At 35.1% G+C, this 19,450-nt stretch overlaps 1 protein-coding gene across 1 annotated transcript in view; it reads left to right on the top strand.

The window, feature by feature from the left end:
* Positions 1-17,920, top strand: part of EFCAB11 (EF-hand calcium binding domain 11) — a 33,571-nt gene extending 15,651 nt beyond the window's left edge. Inside the window, exon 7 of the transcript XR_011141607.1 lies at positions 16,024-17,920. The gene's annotated coding sequence lies outside the window, so the exon portion shown is untranslated. The remainder of the gene's footprint in view (positions 1-16,023) is intronic.
* The last annotated feature ends 1,530 nt before the right edge of the window (positions 17,921-19,450 follow it).

The raw sequence follows: 19,450 nt of genomic DNA, 5'->3' as shown, positions 1-19,450 counted from the left end.
TGAAATGTGACATGACCTTTGCAACAGTGATTTGTAACATCTTGTTCTCTGTAAGTGAACATATCTTTTAAAGTGGGATCCAAATTCTGGAAGAAAAAATATCAAGTAATTTTTTCTTCCATTGTGAATATGAATGTGCCATCTAAATGGAATTGCACAATATTATTAATCACTGCTGCTAAGAAAATATTTATCTTAGCTGTATCATTTGTATAGAAGAGATAGGTATTTGTGTGTTAAATCCTTTGACTAGAATAATGGAAATGGTAAAAGAAATAAGCTGAAAACCAATCACATGTGAATGAACTAATAAATGATGAAGAATGTCTTAAAAACCAAAAGTGGGCAGATAAGTCTCATACTAGTTTTAAAGCTAGCAAGCCTACATCAGATCTTAGGGGAGAAAAGAAGGCATTCATGATCTGCATTTTATGCTGCTATATTGTTGGATTGATAGGATCACACATGAGAGGTATTTTAGTACTTTTGTATGTATTGGTTCTTTCCATACTAAAAATGACCTAATTGTATCGTGTTTTTTTCGTGTAATTATGTAGTAACAAGAAAATAACCTGGTTTGGAGAGCCACCCCACAGAAGAAATCTTACGCTCTTTTATGCAAGTTTGATTTATAGGCATGTACTGCAGAGCACAGTGAATATGAAACATTCATCTTCCTATGGCTAGTTGCCATGGCAACATAGTACACAGTACAATGTCATTCCAGCTCTGGTGATGCCTGCAGTAGTTTATTCCTTTGTTGTTCTTGTTTCTTAAGCAACTGTCTTGCAGCCTTTCATATTATCACACTTAATCACCTACACAAGTCTGTTTTCTTATCTCTTGAGAACCATCTCTAATAGGAAAGATCCATTTTTGTCTGTGCATGCATATGTGTGTAGGTACTCTTTTTTTTTTTTCTCCAAATCATTGGTTAAAAGCTGGTCCCATGCCCACAGGTAACGTACAGTTGCCCTAAAACTGGTAAAAGAAGATGGTAAACCAAACTGAACATCAGAATTCCCCAGGAATCTAGAGAAAGTCAGTGTTATCTAAACATGTGTAGCTGACTTGGCCCAGCATCTGTATTTACTATCTCCTGTCGTAGACTGGACTTTGACTATTTTTCCATAACCAGAATCTCACTCCAGGAAGACAGGAAGCAAAATAATCCAGTAGATTCTCCTGCCTGTCCTTAGATGGCATTCATGAGGTGAAGAATCCAGCAGCTGTCATAGTACCCACTCCGTTTCACCGTTATGAGATAAGGAATGAGAGAAGCTGCAAAATAAAGGCCTTCGTAATTAATCTGAAAGAATACTAATGGTGTTCAAGGAGATAAGAAGAGCAAAACAGTTCCTCCTTAGGTAAAACAGGTCTAGAGATTATAGTGTTTGTCTAGGAACCCAAGGCTCTGTTTAATACAGGCTTTAAAACAGGCCAGTAGGCCTGATCTTGCATCTGTCACTCATAAGAGCATAGTCTAAAGGATGAAGCCTCATATTTATAGTACCTGCACAGCAGTAGTGTGTGTTTGTGCATAACAATGCCACTTCATAACTAACTAATAGTAAAGGAAAAGGGAATGCTCCACTTGGGACTGTTACTTCATACAAAGCAGTTCATTTAATTATTTTTCTTAAGAATTTTTCCTGGACTTTAATGTTTGATCTGTGCAACTCCTCCATAGAATTCCTCCTAAACAGTAGGATATGGAAATCTCTTCCAATTTTGTAACTGATTATGTATCTATATCAGATTAGAGCTCTGTGAAATACTATCATAAGCTAATTCTCATGTTAATGAGGTTTTTTTTAATAATTCTTTTTTGCAATGTGTGGTTTTGTAATGAATTAAAGGGATCAGCCAAAGCCTAAACAGGATAGTTAAAACACTAGAGAATGGACTAGGTAAAACACTAGAGCGTAACACTTGGACTCCATTTGCATTGCAAAGAAATTAAATATTTGTTATACTGAGAAGCTTTACCCTAACACAAGCTGATGTTTTTCAAGGCAGTACCTATTTGATGCTTCGTTACATGGGGAACTGATCCACAGTTCACAATTAAGACTCTGTGTCCCAAGCTCAGGAAAGTGAGGTGATGTTCTGGGAGAAAACATGCATGATTGAAAACCTTTAGTAGAAAATCCTGAATTAACACCTAAAGATATATATATCTTATGGGTAACTACTGATAATGTATTTGGTTTGATTTTTTCCTTTCTATAACTGTTTCCAAAATTGTAAACTGATTATCTAACTGTATTTTGCTACTATGAATTCAAATTAATCGTTAGCACTAATGCTGGTCTAATGAAAAACATCTCTAGGTAAATCTACCAGGAACTGGGCATGCAATTCCTTTTGGAGCAATAAATCAATGCACTTCTCAGTGCATGGAGCTTTCGTGATAAATAAATCTAACACCAGACCATGTTAATAAAAATTTGAATCTGAATTTTTAGCAGACATAACCTACATCTATTTTCCTAATCTTCCAGAAAAGTTGCTTAAATTTTTGACCTTTGTGTGTATTGGTTTAACTGAAGATAAAAGAACTGCTAGTACTCTTGGATTAAGCGCACACAGGAGTGTTTGCAGATTTGAGAGCTAGTATGTGAATGTTGTATGAAGTCCCACATGTTTACACATTCGTTTCTTCTAAATAATTCAGCATTTTTTTTCTAATCTGGGAAAATATGACTACATAAAACAAATCTTGAAATAATTTTTTAAAAGCTAAACATCTGGCATAAGGATAGCATTTAAATGAAATTTTTTTTCTATTTTTGACGATCTGGCAAAACAAGTATTTGCAATTATGGTAGCAAATTTTAATAAATCACTGCCTCAGGCCTCTTACGACTCCTGCCATTCACAATGTCCTTCTTTCATTGGTCCTTGAAAGTGCAAAGTAAATTGCTTTAACATAAACCGTTCTCAGTGGTAGTTTATGTGAATCCACTTCATTTTGCATTACCATGGAGTAGGAGTATGCACATGATCAGTTACCATACTATGGCTACGGTTCTATAACTTACTAAAATGTTCTAATGCTGCTAAGTGCTTAGCATGTCATGTCCTCAGAGGTCTCTCTTAAAGATAGTTTCTTTCAGATAGGATAAAACTATAAGGTGTAATTAAAAGGATGAGAAAATAGCACTATAAAATTGACCAAATCCACATCAAAGATTGATTTTTTTTTTGTTTTTCTTATTATGAATACCATCTGGGATAGCAGCAGTACGAATATCTTTTGTCTCACCTGCCGAAGTGCCACAACTACGAAGCAGCTGCTTTTTAACAGTGTAAAAGTAGCTTACGTTTATTCAGTCTGATGATCTCTTCAGATGGACTACCTGTGCAGATGCAGATTATTTTTTAACAGTGTTGGATGATAGAAACTGGGAAGAAGATAGACCTCAGCAAACTGATTTCAAATAAACTATTAAACAGCCATTAGAAGAGAACAATTCTTGTTCCTTTTTTTCCAGAGCTGAACCTCTACTCTAAAGGGGAAAATATTCTTTAATCTCTTTCAGAGCAGGCTTTTTTTTAAAACTAGATTTTCCTCCAGTGTTAAGAAAAAAGATGATCTTAAGCCAAACAAATTGTACCTTTTATTTGAAGTGTAATCTGTGATGTATGCTGCTAGACTCAAATGCAGATATGTTTGGAATTTTTTTTACTTTAATCAATAGAGAATGATGCCAGTGGGAACAACTCTTTGCAGTAGCAAAAACATGTTTGCAAAGTCAAGGGTCGCTTTATGCTAGATGAAAACTGACAAAAAACAAAATGAGCCAGTCTGTAACATACTAGAACAGCCCTCCTGTCAAATTGTTGGCCAGTTATGTTTTAAGATTTTAGGTATTGCTCTTTATCCTTATCCTTTATTGGTCCTTTATCCTTATTCTTTGAGAATGCTAATCAGCTTCAGAACTGCAGCACAATTGGAAAGAGAATAGTGTAATAGTACATGTTAACAAGTTAATAGCTAATTTAAAGCGATAACTGATTGAGCACTTGTTTTTAACACAGCAGACTAAGTCATTACTTGATTTAATAAATACTCTCAAATTAACTGGCAGCATGTATTGTTCATGAGATAGCTACGCAGTGACCCTTTACTTCCTCTTTATTTATTTGTTTTAATTAAAAATAAAATATTATGAATAGCATTTAAATGATACGGGTATTCTTAGCAATCCCTATGTTTACCAATTTGGCAATGTTTATAGAAGATTCATATTTCGGTTTTACTAATATTTCTGTGAATTTTTAAACTGACTTCTTAACAGAAATAAGGCATGTAAGATAATGCGTGTCCTCTCACTGATACCTTTGGAACTTACAGATAAGTTTCAATGAAATATCACAAAGAATTGAGGTCGTATAAATAATTGAATTTCTGCAAAATTCATAAAAATAGGGGAACCAAGCAGAAGAGAGAAATGCTGTAAGTGGCCCAACAGAGGAAAGGGCTGTTATGTGAGTTAATGAATCTTAACGGACACTGGAGAGTCCGCATGGAAGAAGGACCTTATAAATGCCCAACTGCAGAAAAGCTTCAGACAAAGATTTCATCTTAGACTCTAAAGTCAGTCAATCATAAGACACAAATCTATAGGAAATCAGGTGTTATTAGTTCCACTGTTCACAGAACTATTTGTTTAGTCTATTTGTGCTTAAACTATTTGTTTAATCAGGCTTATAACTATTGTATTCTTGTGTTATAATCCCTCGGAAGTTTGAAAAGCATAATGCCATGAATCCTGAAGGATTTAATAATGTAAGATGATTTCTAAAGTTTTAAAATGTTTCCACTGAATTTTTCCCCAAAATCTTTCATGTATTGTACACATTTTCTTAAAATACATTTGATAAGGGGAGAAGATCACCTTTTAATCATAGAATCTTAGACGAATTAAGATTACAAATACCCGTGACCATATACTTTGTCTTGCGTTTTGGTAGTGATACACAAAATCATACTGTCATAAAAAAGGCCACAGCATAGCACAGGGATGTATACTGAGAAGAGGCACTGGGCATAAGTTACTTCAGGGGAAAATCTATCTGAATACAAGAAAAAAATCCTTCACCATTGAGAACAATTAAATGTTGGAATAGGTTACCCAGAGAATTGGTGGCATTTCCGTTGTTGGAAATATTCAGGGCTCAGTCTGACAGGGCCATGGCTAGCCTAATCTTGTGGCCTGCTTTCAACATAAGGTTGGTCTCCAGAGGTCCCTTCCAACCCAGATTTGTGTATCATTATGTACTTCTGTTATTTTTGTGATAGCACAAGAACCTCAGAAGTCACGTCATATTCAGTAGCACTTTAGAGACTTAGTTAAGGACTAGGGTCATGTAGTGCTAGGCAATATATGTTAATAGTTGTATACGAACTTGGCAGCAAATTCTATTCTTTCTTCTGTTGGTCTTTATCTACTGGTTTATTATATATATAAATATGGAATATGCAGTGTAATGCCAAATGAACTGTTAACTCCTTACATAAATTAGTGAATATAAATACATAGCAGCATTGTCCTCTGCTTATGTATAAATATATATAATATGCTGTCACTAGAATTTTGAAGCATGAGTGTTATTCCAGTATAAAGATCTAATAAATTGTTCTTTGTATTAATTGTATATTGAAAAATAATGACTCTATAATCTTTTAAACAGTTTAGTGTAATTTAAAGGACTTTTCAAGTTTTATTTGAAAGAATTGTATCAACTATTTACTCTTTCTTTTGGCATATTATGGTGGAAGGTTAATAAATTCTTCAAGCTAACTTCTTAACACTCACAAACTACTTCATAAACACTTAAAATGGACTCTAATATGGAGTCATCTTGTGAAAAAGGTCAGTAAGGAGTCACTGATTCACTTAAGAATACTATAATTAAGTAATTTGTTCTCCTGCCCTCAGTTTTGTGGTGTTCTGTTTTGTGAGGCATGATTTTAGAAAATGTATATTATATTTATTTTCATGTGTGTGCATGGCACAGCAAGTCTGTTGTGCAGACCCATTCCTCTGTTTTTCGCGCTTTAAATCCTGACTGTTCAGGACTGGAAACTTCTCATAGTCAGCTCCTTCTCGTAGTGATTTTCCCTATGCATGTGCTGATGTCCTTCATTTAGAAGAAAGTGAACAATTATCATACCTCACAAGTAGGCATAAAGATAGCTGAAGAGGGTATGAGTTTTAGAGACTGTATGTTCTGAAGTCAAGTGATTAATATTGTTGGTATTCAGCAATCGTAAATTTCCCCTTGAGCAGTAGTGGTATTTAGGATTTAGTGGGCTTGGAAAATATTGTACTCGGATGTTAACTGTGCTCCAGACTTGTGGGTTGCAAAAGTTTGGACTTTTTCATCTTTTGTATTGTTTTATAATTTAAATATTAGGGGTAGAAAACCTAAGTAGTTACACAGAATTTAGACAAAATTTCTTCCTTTTCTTCAGTTGTTATAGTCCTTCACAGCAACAAATAATAATCCAAGTCCACAGCTCAATTACTAATGTCAAGAACTTTGGTGACAACCCCGTATAATCTTTATAAAAAGATTTAAAGCATTTAAAAGATTTGTTTATGAATATAATTAGGATTTTGTCACCAATGTGAATTGGAATGATGTTATCTAGGAAAAACTGAAAGTATAGTCAAGCCTGTAGAGGCTCATATACACACTTACTGCTTATTTAGTGTGTATAATTTTATTCTGTTTCAAAATTTACATGACCTTGCAAAGTAAGATACCACAGATGCAGCCTTCTGTTCTGATGCAAACTCTTTGCATCTTGATGGTAGCAGGCCTTTTAGATGGCCTGCTAAATGTTAGAGGAACTATTGTCTACTGCAGCAACTTTAACGGGGAGTCGGTTTTGTATCGTGAAGCATTTTTGACAGTCTTTAGGGTTATTCAGGTTAAATTGTTTTAAACATCTGAAATATCAAGAACATATAGCATAGTTGCAGATATCTGTCCACAACCAGGAACAAATGTGATTTGCCTTGGTGACCAGGGAGCGATGTGTTCTCTGGTCTGGTTGTCTTGATTGCTGAGTAGGATTGCTCCTACTCCAGGTATTTCCTGATGGTCTAGGAACAGTTTGCTGGCCAGTTTGTGCAGGGTCTGCTTTGCGGGGAACAACAGTGAATAAGAGTACACATTTATTTTGGTTTGAGATGTAATCCTCAGATAGGTAGAGGGGAGAAGTTGGCAAAAGTCAGTGAAGAATAGTATGAACAAAGAGAGTCCTATTTAAACAGGATGCAGAGAAAAAGAAAAAAAAACACTTACATGCATACTTTTTTAACAAGTGCCAGAAGCCTAACATATAAGATGGGGGAAGTAGAATGCTTTTCTTTAAACAAAGATTATTGACATTATAGATTTAGTGAAAACTTGGTGAAAGGAGGTCAGTCGGTAAAACATAGACTAAATCATGCTGGGGCAGGAATGATACTAATTAAAGAAAACTTAGAGTCAAATCAGATTAAGAACTTAATTGTGTCAACATAATAAAATGCCTATGGACTAAAATTCAAGACTTAAGCAGGAGAAGCAGAATATTATGACTATATTATTGGTTATCCAAGTAAGATAGGGACAGAGACTGTAACACGAGGTGGGAGACAAAATAGATTGCAGAAATGGGAAGTACAGTAGTAACATGGGACTTGAATTAATCCAAGGCTAGGTGAGCTTCTGAGATTAAATTTTTAGATGCTGTTAGTGAATCCTTCAGAGAAGCCACAAAAATAGAAGCAACTCTTGACATAAGCAATAGGCAAAGCTTGTTCAAACTGTTATTGGCAAAGGACTCCTCTATGGCCCAAAAACCATAATGGCCTTAGGTTCGGTGTCTTTGCAGGAATAAAGAAAAGCTATGAAATCTGCTACTGTTGTGTTGAATTTAAACAGGAGGTACATAAACACAGATGAAGAGGTTTGCTAAGAATAAAAATAAAGCAGCAGCAAATAAGTAATCCTTTGCAAGCAGCATGCGGATTATTTAACAACATAGTATTGGAGTCTCAGAGCAAATGCGTAACACCTAGCAGAAAGAATAGAAAAAAAAAAATAGAAAGAAACCTAACAAAAAAGTGTTAGGAAAACTATTAAAAATAAGAAGACATTCTTTAAAAAGTTGAAGCTTTGTCCAAATGAAGAAAGGAAGGACTGGAAATTTTGTCAGGTTAAATGTAAGCAGGCAAAAAAAGTCTGAGGAATAACTTATAAAAGACATAAAAACATAATAATCTTTTCTGTATATATCATGAAACAGAATCCTGCCAAAGTTTTAGACTGTGCCAACACACAGTGAGAGCATAAAAGGATTCGCAGGAAATTTAATGCAATAACAGAAGAACGGAAAGTTTTTGGTATTGTGTTCCCCATCAGGAACCACAGGGAGGTTCCTATTCCAGAATTCTCATCATATCATATATATGCTGATGTATAGAAGGAAAATTTAAGAACAAGGTTTTCTGAAGCAAATTACAAAATGCGCCCTACTGTGGAATAGGGAGGCACCTTGACTCCTCATTTTATCTTCTGATTTTTCGACAAAACTGCCTCTATTTTTTATTTTATCATTTATCATTCTGGTTTTCTAGGGAAATAAGTCTTATGCAGTCACGCTTTCTGTCTATCCCGTCTTAATTATTTTTAATACACTGGCCCATTTCCACCAAACTGGATACAAATAGAAATACCAAAAATCTTGACTTTCTAGAACTTAGATTTTTGGCAAGCTACATTATTTTCTGGCTGAAGCAGAAAACATACTACTTATTCATTTTGAGAAATAGAAGCAGGTTATCCACTAATGATATTTACTCATTTCTTACATTTGTGTATTTTTTCAACACATGTATAGCTTAAGTCAGCTGTGGCATGCTGCCTCTTACTCAGCTATACAACTAGGGAATAGACCCTGTAAACACAGAAGCTGTGCAAGAAAAAGGAAGAGGGTGAGAAGCATGAAGAGACCTGGAAGTATTGTAAAGGGAAAAGTCACTGAGCAGTTGGTTTATTGTGGTAGGGAGATGTAGGAAATCTATAGTAGGCTAGATTTCATTATTTCTCTACTCATTAAACATCTTGTTTCTGTTCCTCTAAGTAATTTTTTTCTAAAAGAGAAAATTGGATTGCTGCTGACAGCATCTGTTATTTGGCAAGGCTAATTCCTTAGGACATTATTAACCACTTTTTACCCTGCCATAACCGTGTCAGGGTTTTTGAAGAGAATACATTTCTGTGCTTATGAAAGAAAGTAAGAGAACAAAAATGGACAGAATTATGGGAGGCAGGAGTATGGCAGGTGGTTGAATTTCTTGCATATTCTGTAAGTTTAGAACCAAACTTTTTCAAACTTTTGTATTATTATGAAGCCTTTCAAGTAGACATGTATGATATCTATATGATAAGTCTTAAAAATCTTTCAGAGAATGCTTAATAAGTTAACTTATTTGCTATTCTGTGCAACTTTCAAGGCGTGGAGACAGGACCACAGTTTTCTACCTCCTAATTACTGAATTATTTTGTCCATGACATTCTGCTTTTTAAGTCCCGCATTAGCTCCTTTTTCTTCACCGCATCAAATTTACATTTTTCTCTACCTCAAAGACCCTGGTATATTTATGAAGCAGTGTGCATCTTAGATGCTAACTCATGCTGTCTTTTGGCCTTTTAGCAGGACCGTTCTTGGTAGCCTTACTCTCTTCTCCATTCTTGACTTCATACCTCTCCCCAAGTTAACAGATACCTTTCTTTTTGCTTTCAAATATTTTCTGTATCATCTAATTTTTTGTAATTAAACAGTGATAAAAATGAAAAAAAGAGCGTCCACGCTGAATATTAAAACTATACTGGCTGTTTAGAAATTATATTAAAAAATGTATAGTTGTTGGTAGGCAAGTTACGCAGGGCGAGGTGTGAAAGATTGGAAATCAGGGGTGAAATTGAATGGGATAAAGTATTGGAAAGGAATGACACAAATAGGAAGTAGAAATTGTTCAGTGATAAATGAATGTATGTCCTAATGTTATGCATGTTGCTTAGCAACAAGCAGTAAAAACGTGGATGAAGAAGTAAGTACAAAAAGTAATTAAAGGAAAGAGGCATATGCATGGCGTGGTACAGTATAATAATCAGGAATATAAACAAGAGGAAAAAGCAAAGATGGAGAAAAAATGGATTTAAAGAATGTTAAGATAAATATTGAAACACTTTTTTTTGTAGACTAATTTTTTTCTTTGTAGACTGATTTTTTTTGACTCCTGTAACATTAGCTAGCAAAAATAGACAGCAACTTCCTCCATAATAATGCCTGAATATAATATGGTTAACCTAAGGGAAACATGCATTTCAAAACATGAGTTGACTATAAAGAAAAATGTGAAAGACCCTAACATAATAAACTGAAAGAATATGATGAAAGTTTATTTTTCAACCTAGAATTAATACAGATTTGAGCATCTGAAATAATAGCACTCTCTTTCGGCAAGAATCCAGTTTGCCCACAGCTTCTGCCTCTGAATCACTTCTAGAAAGAGTGTGTTCTTGTAGTCGCTTTTAAAGTTTCATTTTCTAATGTTTCACATAGCTAAAATCCCCTATAGCACTGTTTTGCGCTTGACTGTTTTCAAACGTGAATTTGAATTTATGGAGCATTTATTATCAAAATGTAGCAAAATAAATTTCAGGGATTTTTTCCTCAGCACTCTTGGGTGAGGAAGTTAACACTGTAGGTGTCCAACATGGACAGATCAATGAATATTTTTTGAATGGTTGTCTTGTAAGAAGAGTGAGATTATCTGTTTTATAATCCTGCTGAAGGTTACTGCATACTCTTCAGCAAATTGCTGTGCTGTTTGTGCCACAGTTTCCTCATTGCAAAATGACATTTCTCACCAGTCACACTGAACACCTTAGTATCATAGTCATTAAAGCTTTTACAAAGTTTCAGCATTCATATAGCGATCATGCCTTAATGTAGGACCGCAAAATATTATTATAACGAATGCCAGTTATTACATGAATCTTATTCTCATAATGGTCATGAGTAAGAATTATTGAAAAATAGGCTACTTAACAACTGACACCACTTTAAATTAAGTTCTTGTCTATTTTTCAGCTGTAGTTTCCGTATTTGTTATGAATATCATAATTTGAATAATAACTTGAATAAAGCCATGTGGTAACACAGTCTTGAAATCTAAATTAAGAGGGAGGACTCTATAGGAAATGTTTGGAAATTTGCATATTGAAATATGGGATAGTTTTTTGCATTGATAAAATATTTTCTAGAAAGAGATCAACCAGAAAAATCTACATAAATGATGTTGAGAACATATTTTCTATAATTTTAATAAAGTATCCATATTTTTAACAATGCTTTAATTTCTTAGCATTAAATAATTATTGTAGACAAATACTTTTTCTGAGGTTGGGCTGCCTATTATTATTTTCTGTTGTCTCTAAGAGTTCCAGTTGAAAAACAGTAAGCAACCATTGCAATACATGAACAAACCCCTATCTCAAAACACCGTCAGGGTATTGATCCCAAAGGGAAGATGTCTCTCGTTGAAGAAGAGACTGGAATTGTGGTAGTGGAATAAGGGAGATGAAAAGGGGGATTGGAACCAATTTGATGAGAAGGGATTTGATGAAGAGAGGAGTAGGACTGACTGGGCAAACTATTAAAGGATAGGAGATTCACTAGAATTGGCAAGAAGCTTGGAGACAAAGGTTGGGTCTGTGAACTAGTGTGAGGAGCAGCTGGAAGAGGTGGCAGATATGAGAGAGATGCTGTAAGGAGCTGAGACACAAAAGGTCTGTTTGGGAGCTGGACAGAGAATCAGAAAGGAATCCAAAGAGTTGGGACCGTGTTTGATAAGTATAGTAAGGACAACAAGGCTGAGAAAGATTGAAAAGGAGAAACTGTCTCTAAATAGGCAATAAGAATAGGGCTAGGATGAGTAGACAGTGAGAAAAAAGGACAAGTCAACAGAATTTGGAAGGAAAGAGAAGAGACTCTTGTTTTCTAGAGCGCAGCCCCTGCAGAGCACAGCCCCTCCAGCAACCAGAATCCCAAGACTCTTAAGATTCTGCATTCCCCTACTCCCAGCAGGAAATTGTAACATCTAATGCTACAGTGCTCCAATTCCATGTGCAAGATGGGTTGTTAATGTGTATATGTGCTCTGTTAGCTCAAGTGGCTGCAAGATAGATTGCAACTCTAATCAGAAGTCATTTGAATACTAATACACGTCTACTTGATTTTTTTAAAAAGCTATCTGCTTATAAAATTTATTTTAAAAGAATTTTAAGGTTGTAAAATCAAGCAATCAGAAGTGGGTTGGGTGCACATTTTTATCTGAGCCAATTTGAGAGTATGAATTTTGTAAGAGTTGTTTAGTTATGTTACCACGTATTGTTTTCTTTTTTTTGTTTTTAACAAAGAAATTCCTGTTTCATTGTTTCATTCAGAGCTATCAAGGGTCATTGTTCAATTAATGAGTATCTGTTTAATAGTCTGTTCGTCATTACTGTTGAGCGTGTGGCCTTGTGCTTTGTTTACTCCATCCCATTTGAATTCTGCAAAGTTATTTCAGGTGCGATTATTCAGACTGTAAAGGCATTTTCATATTCCTGTATCCTCTGCTACTGCACCACTAATAAGTATTGAGACTTCCAGAGTTCTTGACTGTGGTTCTTGCACTGCAATAAAAAGATCTGCTCTCTGTGTCTTTCCTAATGAGGAGCAGGAGTTTTTGTCTCTCCTGGACACATGGGGAGAATGTATCTGTGATTGTTTAAAACTATCAATGTCTGAGTGATTTACTTGGTTCCTTAGAACCATAAATGGGTGGCTATGAGCCATGGTAGGGCAATTTTGCACCACCAAAGTTTGGTAAGGTTTTGTATATGTTTAGGGGAATAATAAAGTATGTGAGTTACAACCCAACTGAAATCTGCAAGGTAGATGTACTGTACAGTTATCCGGACAGCTATTGGAATTCAAACTTCTACTTAAATGAATTGTGAATATTGTTTTATTTGTAAGACCAGATGCTTTTGCCAATCTTTGCTTGATCATCAAGTCATTTTATATTGTACCTAAGAAATCATATAAAACATACGTTAACATTGAACACAATACGAAGTTTATTTCTGAGTGGGATACCTAACAGCATATAACATATAAAATGTATGTATATCTTCCCATTATCCAAGTTAATTCATTTGAAACAAATTATCTCTTTTTCAGAAAATAAGATTTTTTTTGTGCTTTACAACTCCAACTTTAAATTCTGTAATGCATAAAGGCATGTGTAATGATTGGAAAATAAAAGTTTATCTTGTGTTAGACAAAACTCTTATTCCCCCCAAATGCCTGTACAAGATCACAAGCAACTATTTGATTTTAAAATGTATACAAACAATTGGGGAGGAGCTTGAGGACAGAGTAAGTTTAAAACTTGCTGCAGACAGAAAAGTGACTAAAGTGTAGAAACAATCCTAGTTTTCAGGAGCTGATTAGCAACAAAGCTTCAGATAAAATGTTAACACTAAAAGTGGTCAGATTATAAAGACCAGTGATCTGGTGCTGGTGGTGCTGAGTAGTTTCCCCCTGAATACATGGATGTTAGCTGCATTTGTTCTGTGGTTTTGTTTTGCTATTTTGTTTTGCTATGGTACAGAACAGCAACCTGACACTTTAGGTATCAATGTTTCCTATTCTATTGGTCATTTTAACAATATCTTTAAAAACTTGAGTTCATACGTCCATTACTTTTTCCATTACTTCATGAGCTGTTTGTTCTGCCATGATGAATTTTTGGTGTTCCTAAACTCATGAGTCAGCATTCCTCAGGATGACTTCACCGATAAGTTTGCATAACAGAGGAATAAACTCGGGGATATTTAACAATATAAATATTCAAGTGTTTATAATAAAAACTAGTACTTCTTGTCATTTTCATAAGTATTATATGTCTGTTAGACTGCTTGAACGTCTAAAACATAACATTTGTCATATAAGTATGGCCAATGTATTCCTGATCCAGTAAGTGGAATGAACTGTTGACTGATGTTAAAGAAACAAAAGATGTGCGGTACCAGGTCTCTTCTCCTTTGTTCTCTTCGGTAATAGATCTAGAAAGGCTTTTCTCTGACAGAATGCTCCCCTCTGCTTTCTAGAAATCAGTCAGGAAGATGTGTGTCATCCTAGAAACGAACTAAGTGATGGAAGCTTCTTTGTGACAGCAAAAGATATGATGGTTAACATGTGTCTTTGAAAGTATGCAATACAAGGATATTCAAGCCTAAATTTGCAGGATGATCCTGTTAACTAGGTCATTTAAAAGCTTAGTCCCAAGGTGCATATGGAGTTTTTTACTTGATAACTTCTTGTGACTGTTCCAGTGGTTTCTTAACTCCCTTGTCTCCACGTAGCTGGGTCGTGGTGAACACTTTTCCAGACTATCCATGTGCGAGAAAGTTACTCTCAAGACAGTTAGGATATAACGGTTCTCAGTGTGAAGATGACATGTATTTAAGCAAAACAGCTTTATTATTATCTTCTTTGATTTTATTGGCTCTAACTGTGTGCTGTCACTAACAAGAATCTGCTTTAACTGAAAACGGTGATAAGCTATGTAACGCTACGCCAGACTGAGTTGAGTGCTATGTTAAAAGGAAAGCTCTCCACCTCAAATCAGCGAAAAAAATAAATTTACTCCTTTTGCCAAGAACATACCATTAGCTAAAACCAAAAGAAAATCCCTTGTGACTAATACTGCTTGGTTTCCTTCTTCATTCTTGATACGTTTTGCATAGCCATAGGTGCTTCCTGTTCTGCAGTCAAGGCCGGTGCCTGCAATTTTGTTTGTTAATGCCTGCAAATATCTCTGCTACCCCTTTATGCATGGAGCATCTATTCTGTAAGCCTATCTGGAACAGAAGAGTTCAGCAACAGCAAGGTTACAGGATTGTTTCTCTTTTCTGCCACGAGGGCAGAAGAGTAAAGAATGGAAAACCATGCTGAAGAAGGTCCAAGCCCTTCCTAGTCACAGTCTACAGCTGATTTATGGCGATAAAACAGATTTAAACAAACATTTAAAACCTCCTGAAGTTCTTTAGTGTACATCAGTGTTCTAACAAAAATCGTGGTGACTGTGTTAACTTCTGCAAAGACCCCAAAATACGTAATAAGTAGCTTTCCACGACTACTTTCTGTTGCTCTTTTTAAAGGTGCATTATCAGTGAGTGAGTGCCATCTCCATCGTATTTTATAATTGATCCCTATGAGGAAAATTAACTACTTTGGGTGAAATGTGCTCTAGAAGTAGAAGTGTAAAGTATTTTTATTCTTACAAGATGCAGGCCTGCCTTGATTCAGCAACAGTGAAATAAAATGAATACTTTAATTAATCTGACTTGCACAGCACTTGAAACAATAGACTGGATATGTAAACATAGCAACAATAAATCTCCTGGAGGAGACACTTGCAGAATGACTCAATAAGAATGCTTAGAAAACAGAAAAATTAGATCCAGTATGCTTCAAAATGTTTTTCAAGAGAAAATTAGTTAATTTTGCACAAGATATTGTTGAGATTAATCTTAGCTTGTACTTTTCCATTTTTGTGTGGGTTTTTTATTAGGAAGTTATTTTAATATGCAACTTACCTTCTAGGATGTTGCTGTTTAAAGGCTGGTGGTGACACTGAATTAAAAGATAGGTGTGCCTATTCCAAAGAAAGAGTGTGGTTCCAAAATATTGCATAAATATTGACTGAATTCAAGCTTCCAAGATTTTTTAAAGGTTTTTCAGAATAACCTTTCTGAGAAGCTTTAAAGAAATGAGCTATCTCTTAAAATGTACTTTAGAACACGTTCCGTAAAATATAACCCAAGATCTAAAGCTTAGCAATATTCAAGAAGTTGAGATAATTATATTAATTATAACGATATTCACAATTACATTAGTTATTTGCAGTTACATTGACTCGCAGTGAGGATTCCTACTTTGCAATTACAAGCTGATCACCAGCTACAGATGGATTAGATTAAGAAGAAAATTTATCTATGAACAATCTATTTAATGGTTTGCTGCTATGGAGTTTCACGTACCTCTCTCTGAAGGATCTGAAGGAGCCACGAAGAAGCCAGGAAGAGAACAAAAACTGAACTAAACAGATCGTTGATTCTAGTATTTCAAGACCAACACCATAAAAGATCTCTAGGAAACAGCTGACTGCTCCAACCACCACATTACGAACAGGAAGCTAAGAGTAAAGAGAAGGAAGATGTACTGTAAATTTGAAGATCATATTTCATTCTGAAAATGATCCAGCCTCTGTCATTATAAAGAATTCTCTTTCTAAAAGTTTGGAATTTTTTTTCAACCTGCCTTTGTCAATTCTTACCAGTGTCTGTGTGTTGTTGGCTACAGATAATAGCAAGCAGAGAACCATTCTACCATAGTGACTGTATAGGTTGGATTGGGTCTTTGTTCTTGACTGTTCAAACGTTCTTTTTCTATCTTTAAATCTCCTACAAATGTTTTTTCAAGTAAATTAGAGGCCCAGAATCAGTGATGCACTTAGACCTGACTGAGTTCTGTTGACTTTAATGAATATACCGGTACTTCAGCATATGCTCAGAAGTAATTGATTAACAAATACTGCTCTGAATTGGGAGAATATATATAGGACTCCATTGTCACACATGCACAGTATGTAGGACTTTGGCTGAGATTTTGTGTAAAAGTTCTGCAAGACATTAATGCTATAAAGCAGGTAAGAGGATATTAATGCTATAAAGCAGGTAAGAGGAATTTAGATTTAAAGCACTTTGCAGATCCGCAGATCCTAAAGTATTTTCGTTTTGCATCCTTTTTCTTGGTAATCCTTTTTCTTTCTAGTAGAAGATCTTAAATATAGTAACAAGCTATTATTATAGAAACAGAAGATTCTATCCTGAGGCAAAAGAAATTCTTAAAATTACCTGTGTTGAGGCAGAGATAGGTATAGTGTGCCATGTGCTTTGTTTGGAGGGTGTGACAAGGAAGAATCAATTTTGTGATAGCAGCTGCTAATAAAAGTCCTAAACAAAGGCAGAATAGCTGTGGTGCTTTGGCAGGGTGCACCTAACACTGTAATTATTTCTGGCTGCTTTCCTTGGAGCTACCCAGGATGCTAACCACAGCCTCAACTGTTGGGTAGGGTACTGGCCAAGAAAGTATTATGTTTTGGATGAAGCCTCACCTTTATGATACTGTCGGAGAGTGATTTTTTAAATAGTTGTTATCATAAAGACCTCAACCATGTGCAGGTGTTATGTACTTTTCTAAATGACGTGCACTGCCACAAGATACTTGTAGTTTTAACTGAGCTCCTTTGTTAAACCAAAATAAATTGTATGCTTTATAGTTACAGTGCTATTTCTAATCTTATTGCTGTTTATATCATTCTCTTGCTTAGCAGTAGTTGTTGCTCTTCTCACCACAGCACTTTTCTCGTGTATCTATTCTTCTGCCTCTACTAGAAATAGAAAAAATTCTGGGAAGGAATAAAGGATTTTTGTTTTTTTAATACTTGCAACTTACTATTTTTTATCATCCAGTTTCTTATGTTGTGTCTGTGTTGTTTAAAAGTGGAAGGCTGGCAGTTGGAAATGTACAGGAGAAGTGTTGATATATCTTTATAAGTACAATATTCAGTAATATCCCATATATATAATAGAAAAATGATCTGGTAGTTTCCATCCCTGATACAAGAAACTTAAAACTATTTCAAATGATTTAAGGTCCCACAGAGTTACTAGATCTACCTTGATTTTCTTTATGAAGATATTATTATATTGAAATGCATACTTGTTTGTTAATATTTTATATCAAATAGTCTTTTTTTCCAACATCTCTGAGAAAGATTGCTTTTAATGATGAGGTAAATGTGTCTCTCACTGTAATGTATGTGCAGATCATGCATACACGCTCAAGAACAGCTGGCAGCAGTGACATGCTAAGCCGTGTGAGTTCCCTGTGCTGTGGAGGGTCCTATCAGATGGTATGAATGAGTAGGTGTGACATAGTCTCTGCTGGTTTTCCCTTACTGCCCCCAACAAAGTAGAACTTGGACAATGCCTAATTTAATTCTTGTGAGATTTAAGGTTTGGTGATAAAGACGATTGTGTAGATGTAACATACTTAGGATATTATGCAGCATGTAATTTATGTGACATTCTGATATAAAAAATAGTATTATAAAAGTGTTATGCAGAACATGAACTGACTGAATAGATTACAGAAAGTCATTGGAAATTATCACTGAGTGGAGGTGTTTCCACATGAGTTTTGCAGTTACGAATACAAGGCTTGTTTTTTTGAATGTTTTTGTGAGTGATTTGCCAGTACTAGTGAAATATGTGGATGACACTAAGATGAGCAAAATAGCAAAGAATGATTGCAACAACGCAGTTACACAGTGTGGTTTAGATGGTTTGGTAGTCATTCAAAGGTGTATGTTTTAGTGCAACCAAATGGAGTCGGGTAACTAGAACCAGGGATTCCAGGCTGTCTGAATAACAAAGGCTATATCCTCAAAAGCTCCTACTTAGAAACGGTGGCTGGGGTTATAGTGGGCAAGCAATCAAACATGAGATTCCAGTGGAGCAACTTGACAAAGAATGCAAATGCAGTCCTTGGATATAATAACTGAAGTAGGTAATGAGGGTCTATGGGAAGATTATTTTCTCATTCTCCTTTCATGGTATTGGTGAGACTGATATTGAAATATGGTGTAGAATACTGATGTCCAAATTCTTTAAAATTTGAAAAGAGTATAGAAAGCAACCTGAAAGTGGGATGGGGTCTAGAATTATTCCTTATATTAAGAGACTTTGAGCTCACCAAGTTCAGTTAATGTAAGTATATTCTAATCAAGGAGAAAAGCATTACAAGCACTCACTATCTGGAAACTGAAGCCAGGCAAATGAAAATTAAAAGCGCGGTACTGATACTTAACAGTGATGGTGATTAACCATAGGAACAAATTATTAAGAGAAATAGTGGACTATCTCAGGTTATTTTTGAATAAATATTGGATATTTTAACTACATAGAAGTTATTCAACTCAATACAACCAATTAACAGAAGAATTTAAGAGTCACTGGAGTACAAGAGGTCACACTAGGTTTGCTAATGATTCCTTTTAACTTCAAGATTTATGAGTTCATGAAAAACTATCTCAATAATCTGTTTCAGTAGCAGAAGACGACTAATTTTGTTTGTATTGCTTTTAAAAACAGTTGTGAATGTGGTGTGATCAGTCTGATAGGCATGTAAATCTATATGATAGCCTTAAGACAGCCTGTATAAGTAAAAATAATAATGTACCCAGCTACTAAGTATGTT

This window comes from Struthio camelus, chromosome 5 (assembly GCF_040807025.1).
Source record: "Struthio camelus isolate bStrCam1 chromosome 5, bStrCam1.hap1, whole genome shotgun sequence".
Lineage (NCBI taxonomy): Eukaryota > Metazoa > Chordata > Aves > Struthioniformes > Struthionidae > Struthio > Struthio camelus.
Note: the sequence above shows the minus strand (reverse complement) of the source record. Positions and strands in the feature narration are given on the sequence as shown.